Here is an 8747-nt window from a genome sequence, read left to right on the forward strand (position 1 = left end):
ACATACATAACATTTAATGTAGCCATTACAAGGTATGGAAATGAATAATACAATAATAAAACACAAGGACCAGTCACAGACGGTGCTCCAGGAATCGAGCTCTGACAAGGTCCGGCAACAAACACTTTCGCGAGCGATGAGATAGGCAGCCAAGAGTTGCATTCACTTCACAAGATGGTAACTCAGACTAGTGGCAGTCTAACGAATGACTAATGATAATCTTGCTAAAGCTACCTGACGTCCAACAAGCCAAATGCAAGAATGGAACAACACGCCAAAGCTGGAACCGGCGGACTGCACTACGCCCCCAGAATACTGCGCTTAGAGCGCCCAGAACGAGAATGGAATCACTACCACCAGAGCAGAAGAATCACATACGGCCTACAATCAAGGAGAGCCGTGAAAACTATACGCCTTGCCACACAGCAGCGGCAGGGCGAGGAAATGTGCACTGCCATTACATACACTAACCCCCAGGGCAGGTAACTGGGGCGTTAGCGGCCACCAGGCAGGAAAAATACCGCTGGTTGAACTTAACAAATTGTAACAAGCTGAAAGCAGTAAATACACTCCTGGAAATTGAAATAAGAACACCGTGAATTCATTGTCCCAGGAAGGGAAACTTTATTGACACATTCCTGGGGTCAGATACATCACATGATCACACTGACAGAACCACAGGCACATAGACACAAGCAACAGAGCATGCACAATGTCGGCACTAGTACAGTGTATATCCACCTTTCGCAGCAATACAGGCTGCTATTCTCCCATGGAGACGATCGTAGAGATGCTGGATGTAGTCCTGTGGAACGGCTTGCCATGCCATTTCCACCTGGCGCCTCAGTTGGACCAGCGTTCGTGCTGGACGTGCAGAGCGCGTGAGACGACGCTTCATCCAGTCCCAAACATGCTCAATGGGGGACAGATCCGGAGATCTTGCTGGCCAGGGTAGTTGACTTACACCTTCTAGAGCACGTTGGGTGGCACGGGATACATGCGGACGTGCATTGTCCTGTTGGAACAGCAAGTTCCCTTGCCGGTCTAGGAATGGTAGAACGATGGGTTCGATGACGGTTTGGATGTACCGTGCAGTATTCAGTGTCCCCTCGACGATCACCAGTGGTGTACGGCCAGTGTAGGAGATCGCTCCCCACACCATGATGCCGGGTGTTGGCCCTGTGTGCCTCGGTCGTATGCAGTCCTGATTGTGGCGCTCACCTGCACGGCGCCAAACACGCATACGACCATCATTGGCACCAAGGCAGAAGCGACTCTCATCGCTGAAGACGACACGTCTCCATTCGTCCCTCCATTCACGCCTGTCGCGACACCACTGGAGGCGGGCTGCACGATGTTGGGGCGTGAGCGGAAGACGGCCTAACGGTGTGCGGGACCGTAGCCCAGCTTCATGGAGACGGTTGCGAATGGTCCTCGCCGATACCCCAGGAGCAACAGTGTCCCTAATTTGCTGGGAAGTGGCAGTGCGGTCCCCTACGGCACTGCGTAGGATCCTACGGTCTTGGCGTGCATCCGTGCGTCGCTGCGGTCCGGTCCCAGGTCGACGGGCACGTGCACCTTCCGCCGACCACTGGCGACAACATCGATGTACTGTGGAGACCTCACGCCCCACGTGTTGAGCAATTCGGCGGTACGTCCACCCGGCCTCCCGCATGCCCACTATACGCCCTCGCTCAAAGTCCGTCAACTGCACATACGGTTCACGTCCACGCTGTCGCGGCATGCTACCAGTGTTAAAGACTGCGATGGAGCTCCGTATGCCACGGCAAACTGGCTGACACTGACGGCGGCGGTGCACAAATGCTGCGCAGCTAGCGCCATTCGACGGCCAACACCGCGGTTCCTGGTGTGTCCGCTGTGCCGTGCGTGTGATCATTGCTTGTACAGCCCTCTCGCAGTGTCCGGAGCAAGTATGGTGGGTCTGACACACCGGTGTCAATGTGTTCTTTTTTCCATTTCCAGGAGTGTAGTAATGAGAAGTCGAGGAAAGGTAAACAGGTCCACTTTCCCCAAGCACTCCACTCGCTGCTCTTCACCTCGGCAACACAACGAGCGACAACACGAACCCAAGTCACTGGAGAACCGCGAGATCTCACAATGGTGGCGGTTTCTCTACTTGAATTGAAATGCACTCATTTTAAAGCCTGCAGGATCTGGTTTACGACGACGTCTTGCACCCTCGTGCCCACAGTCCTTCCATCCGGCAGTCCATGTGCGCCGCCAGCGGTCCCGGCGTGTTCTCGCACTGTGCAGACCTGACTCCTCCTGAGTCCCCAGCCGAACCGCCACACTCACACGACACGGAAAACAACGATGTCGCCCCAAAGTTACTACATATCGATAACCGCCGCTGGTGCCACTAGCGGACAGGCAACGCTTGCGAAACCGAGTGGCGTCACTCAACACAAGAAGACAAACAACCGCAACCATGCCAACTAAACGATACCGTCTCACCTCCAAAAACAGGGCGGAAACCTACAACAGCATCAATGTGAGCCGCAGCACGGCTCACCTTGTGAAGAATTCTGGATTAAACATGTCCTAGTAGACAGTGTCGGAAGTTCCATGCGGCTTTTCGCGGATGATGCTGTAGTATACAGAGAAGTTGCAGCATTAGAAAATTGTAGCCAAATGCAGGAAGATCTGCAGCGGATAGGCACTTGGTGCAGGGAGTGGCAACTGACCCTTAACATAGACAAATGTAATGTATTCCGAGTACATAGAAAGAAGGATCCTTTATTGTATGATTATATGGTAGCGGAACAAACACTGGTAGCAGTTACTTCTGTAAAATATCTGGGAGTATGCGTGCGGAACGATTTGAAGTGGAATGATCATATAGAATTAATTTTTGGTAAGGCGGGTACCAGGTTGAGATTCATTGGGAGAGTCCTTAGAAAATGTAGTCCATCAACAAAGGAGGTGGCTTACAAAACACTCGTTCGACCTATACTTGAGTATTGCTCATCAGTGTGGGATCCGTACCAGATCGGTCTGACGGAGGAGATAGAGAAGATCCAAAGAAGAGCGGCGCGTTTCGTCACAGGGTTATTTGGTAACGGTGATAGCGTTACGGAGATGTTTAGCAAACTCAAGTGGCAGACTCTGCAAGAGAGGCGCTCTGCATCGGGGTGTAGCTTGCTGTCCAGGTTTCGAGAGGGTGCGTTTCTGGATGAGGTATCGAATATATTGCTTCCCCCTACTTATACCTCCCGAGGAGATCACGAACGTAAAATTAGAGAGATTTGAGCGCGTACGGAGGCTTTCAGACAGTCGTTCTTCCCGCGAACCATACGCGACTGGAACAGAAAATGGAGGTAATGACCGTGGCACGTAAAGTGTCCTCCGCCACACACCGTTGGGTGGCTTGCGAAGTATAAATGTAGATGTAGATGTAGAATGAATATGGAAATTACAAAAACTTACCCATTTACTATGTTTAGCTCTACATATGTTTGTGAAACTTTATTTTCAAAAATGAATTTATTGAAGATAATATCGCTCAAAATTAACAACCGTCTGCCTTCAAGACACTCTTCGCATAAACTGTTCCCATTGTGATATAACTTTAAAAAACTGCCTCAAGACCGTAAATGTAATTTCTCGCATTGATTTTTGAACACAATTATGCCTACCAATTGGTTTTCATATTATTTTGTGAGTGGAAATTAAAACAAAAATTAGTAAGTAATATAAGATGCTTTTTTTTTTGGATCTCGATGAAAATTTTCAAAAGTATCTGGACCCCGCCTAGAATTACTTGCCGAGTGGCGTTCGAATCTCCCATTTGGGCGTTGCAGGCTTAATGGGTTGGCGAGGCCTACGGGAGACCGTCAGAGGACTAAGGTTTCTGCAGCAAGCGATACGGCCTGCAGGTATACTCATTACTGTTTCAACAAATTTGTGCAGCTACAGGTGCGCGCCCTGGTCGTGTGTCGCAGCCGGCCGTCCATCTGCAGTAGACTTGGCCACTGTTTCTATGGGCCACTGTTTCTATGTTTCGATACAGTGTCTCGATACGTGGAACTGTTCCAGTGTTTCGAAACGGCTATGTTCCACCGTTTCGAAACAGTGGTGTCTCGGATACTGGGACCAGATTCGATCTCTTGCCAGCCACAGAAACTGTATCGCTGTTTCAAAATAACGCTGTTTCAGTCCCCTTATGCTTGGAACGGGCTAATTGTATCGAAACAGTGACTTTTCATTCCGCTCTGTCTCGGACGAGACTCAGGCACGGTACAGATACTGAAACACATTTAACATCTCACTTCATGAAACACTTTCAAGCGTGTCGAAATCTTTTTGACACACAACAGCATAAAACTTAAGGTTTCCGAAAATAAAACTTCGTTTCTAATTGACTGCCCTATTCTGAAATGGCGTAATATTTGCTTTATTAACACCAACAAACAGTAAAATAACGCACACTATTCGCATTCAAAATAATTAAAGTGCGAAAAACATTCAGTCAAATTACACACCTCTTATAACATACACGTGCTGCAGCTATAGTCGAGCTTGATAAATATATGAGGATGCCACTGATACACGGATCACAAGATCCATTGGTGTGGTGGAAAGAAAATCATGTGTTGTTTCCTACGCTGTTTGAAATAATGACACGATGTCTTTGTGATATGGCCACCTCTGTTCCATGTGAGTGCTTATTTTCAAAGCAGGGGCAAACAATAATAGACAGACGATCCCGTCTTTCAAGCTAAGAAGTATCAAAAATGATATTTCTAAAGTACAACTTAGAATAGGGACAGTAGATCTACTCAGAAATGAAACAGTAAAATTTCAGATGATTTTGTTCTTCTCTGGCCAATGCGCACTGAATTTCTATTTGACTGTATTTTGTTTAGTCCACTAAGAACATTTTTCCGAGATTTGTTGCACGCAGAAGACACTTAAGTTTTTCCTCACCGTTCAGTGAGTTTAATTTTTTGAATATATTTATTTATGTGTTCGAGAATAATTATCTGACTTATGTATGTATGTGTTTGTGTGTTCTAAATGTGCTATGTTTGGTTATTACACAATATAGGCATCTTAATACTTGTTTATCATAGATCATTCTCAGGAAAATCAATAACGGGATTTTGATACTTTTGTTTTTGGCTTTCAGATACTATGACAAAAATTGCATTTCAACAGCAACTTAACTTTATCTCTGATTCCCTGGGGAAGTTTGTAGTAAAATGATAATATATCTGCTTTCTGTGAGTACTTGAAGGAACTCCATGTACCCGTACCTCGAACAGACTTCCTTAACAAGAATTGTAAGTGGTGTAGAGCCAGATCTGCCATGATATAGGTATCACTGTATGAACTGATTTAAATTTTATTCTTGATTTTATACTTCAAGGAAACATACCGAAAACAATGGAAAATTAAACTGTGGGAAAGAAAAGTGTGAGTGGCACACTCATAAATGTTAATTCAGTGCCTCGCTTCCCAGAATGCTATCTCAATAAATTATATTCCATGATATGCCTTTTCAAGAGCACATACAGGTCATCACTTATAAAACCTATCAAAATTAGGCACTCGAATCCAGGGAAACGAGTTTGGCAAAGTCTGTTATGTCAAACATACATACTCTGACCTTAGCCAATTGGAAAACATGAAAGGCACATGACAGCAGCGCATTTCCTGCAGGAAATACGAAACTGCCAAGACATCTAAGTGAAATTTCCATACTTCCTGCGACATGATTGGCGCTCTCGCGCTCTGATTTGTGTTTATATGACAATATTTATACAGTAGACACTCAAGATGATATAATGTGTAGGCCTATACTACTATGAAACACAAACTGTCTCACTGTTTCGAAACATTATATTGTACTGTCTCATTTGTTTCGATACAGTTATATGTTTCTGTTTGCCCATGGCTAATCCGCAGCGTCCATGTACTGCCTGTTTGGTCAAGCGCCGATACTGCGGCCCTCGAAAAGCGTTGCTGTGAAGGCGGTAGTAGCCGTTACTCTCGACACGACTCGAGGACATACGGTACTAACCTGGCGCAGTAAACACTGCCTAGCGGTGCTGTGTCAGATGCTTCTGCGGCTGATTCCGTTGCTACGCTACTTGCGAGACGGCCGAGAACAGGACGTACTGGCCACCTACACATGCTCCGAGGAGCGACGTGAGCATATGCCAGCGAGGTGAAACTCATACAGGGACTCGGCGGTAACTCGACGTTGGTTCGCTGTCAGAACACTTGGAGCGCTGCAAGTTTATCAGTCCATGAACTCGGTTTCTTATTGGGCGATTTACACTCTTCCACATTTGTTTTCGTTTCGTAGTAAACAGCTGGTTTCATCGCCTTCTGTTCCTGATTACGACTTCTTTCAATTCGATTGTGAGTACATTACTCGTATTATGCTTGATTTTTGCTCCCATCTGAACTCTTGGGTGGAGTAACTGAATTCACATTTATTTTTGGTTCGTATAAAAGAGAAACTGGTCCTATAGTGTTGTTCCCATCATCTGTCCAAGCTACCACCGTCTGCCCTCGGCTGTGGTATGTCATATTTGTGCCAACTTTTTAGTGCAGTGTTCAAGTGAGTGTTCAGTGTTGTGCGTCTTTCCAAAGTGTTGCGAACAGAAATCATGCTGTCGCTGAGTGTGAATTTTATATCTCTTGCGAACAGAAACCAGACTGTCACCCTGTTTTTTAATTGTCTGTCTATTACTTTACCTGCCTGCTTCCTGTGTATTTTATTAGCATCATCAACCCTTTGTTTTATGTTTTAAGTTCCACAATTTTCCTCCATTTTACCATTTAAGTCACCGATTTTATCGCCTGCTTTTATTATTTATTCGTCTTTTTAAAACAACTTCTGTAGCTTGAAGAGCGGCGCACTAAGCTGCTGCCAGCCCGCCCCCTTCGGGGGAATCGAAACTCAGTAAATTAAAAAAAAAAAAAAACATAGTGTTGTGTGGAAATTAGTTCCTGCGTACAAATCCGTGTGTGAACTGTTCCATCTATATGTACTGTAATTATGTTGTTCGTATTCTCCTTTATTTTAGTTCGCATCCATTTTCCATTCTTTCTCGCATTTGATGGAGAACTCCATGTTAGCAGCTTTTGACAAAATTGTTATTGAACTTCGTGACCGCTTATCAAAGCGTGAGTATGAATTTATGCTTTGAATGGTGTTGCTTTGTAGTATTAGTGAGAGTATGTAGCTACTGTGCCAGGTATTATTATGCAGCCAAATATTCTAGACTGAAATTCATGTTTGTGCATAGGATCATGTAATATAGTGTGAACGCACTGTCACCCTACTGAATGCTGCTGCATTTAGTGAACTTCAGTTATACAGAATTCACTAGTGGATCCAATATGAGAGTATGATTAAGCAGCGATCAAAAAGTTTCCGCTCGAAGGCTTTACAGTCCAGAATTGGTACTGCAGGTGGGAAAAATCGTCGTGACCATTGAGGCAATATCCAATCGACGCACCAGGCTCAAGATATCCGTTTGGTAAACACTGTGTCCTGCTGTGTGAAGAACTCCGTAACTGCATGCTCCACATCCTCGTCTGACAGGAATCATGGACCCTTCAAAGTCTTTAGTTCACGTTTCCGCATCTGCCGCAACCACGTCGGAAAGACACGAATGAAACAATAATTCGTTGGATTTTTTTTTCTTTATTGTAATTTCATTCCCCTGCCTCGTATGGGCAGGGGAGGGCTGTCAGTGGCACAATCTGCCGCTCTTCAGCCGAGTGACATGACAACTAAAACAAGAATAAAATGTTACATATAAAAGGTGATAAAAAAGGGGAACATAAAACAGTGTAAGGGGAGATAATGGAGGTAAAAATACGCTGACAGGGAGACATTCATGGGGGGACAGTTAAAAAAGTCACCATAAAGTTAAGAAACACAGTTGGCGATTCTTAAAACACAAAGAAGACACTGAATGTACATGCACAGGTTAAAAGTCGGCCACAGTACTAAAAACACTCCAGAACAACACACTTAAAACCCACTTGGGGCACACACGATGAAGTATAAAACTGCCAGGTGGGACCTGCTGAGGGAAAGGTCAGAGAGGATGGGAAAGGAGGAGAGAGCAAGGGGTAGCAGGGGAGGTGGCGGGATGAAGAGAGTAGGGGCGTCAGCAGGTACACGAAGAGGCAGGAGACTGGTGGGGCAGGAGATGAAGGGGAAGACAGGGCAGGAGGGAGTGCAGAGACACTGAAAGGGAGCACAAGAGAGGGGGGGAGTAGGAGGGGGAAGCCGCTCAGGAGGGGGAGGAGAGGGAGCCCTGAGGAGGAAGCAGGAAGATGGGTAGATGTCAGGGTGAAGCTCATCATCTGGGTCGGGTAGATGGTGGAAGTCACATTGGGAGATGGAGATGGAGAGAGGGTGGGACACAGAGGTAAAGGTGTGGCAACAGGTTGGGGGTGGAGAGGAAGGGAGACACCAGGGGGTGAGGGGGATCAAGGCGGCAGACAATATATAGTGTGCGGATGTGGTCAAGGAAAAGGAGAAGGTGGGGGAAGGGGATGAGGTCGTAGAGGATGCGCGTGGGGGACGGAAGGTGGATGCGGAAGGCGAGGTGGAGCGCATGGCGTTCGAGGATTTGGAGGGCTTTATAGAACCGGGGAGGGGCGGAAATCCAAGCTACACTGGCATAACAGAGGATGGGGCGGATCAAGGATTTGTAGGTGTGAAGGATGGTGGAAGGATGCAGACCCCACGTCAAATG

This window comes from Schistocerca americana, chromosome 6, assembly GCF_021461395.2.
Source record: "Schistocerca americana isolate TAMUIC-IGC-003095 chromosome 6, iqSchAmer2.1, whole genome shotgun sequence".
NCBI lineage: Eukaryota > Metazoa > Arthropoda > Insecta > Orthoptera > Acrididae > Schistocerca > Schistocerca americana.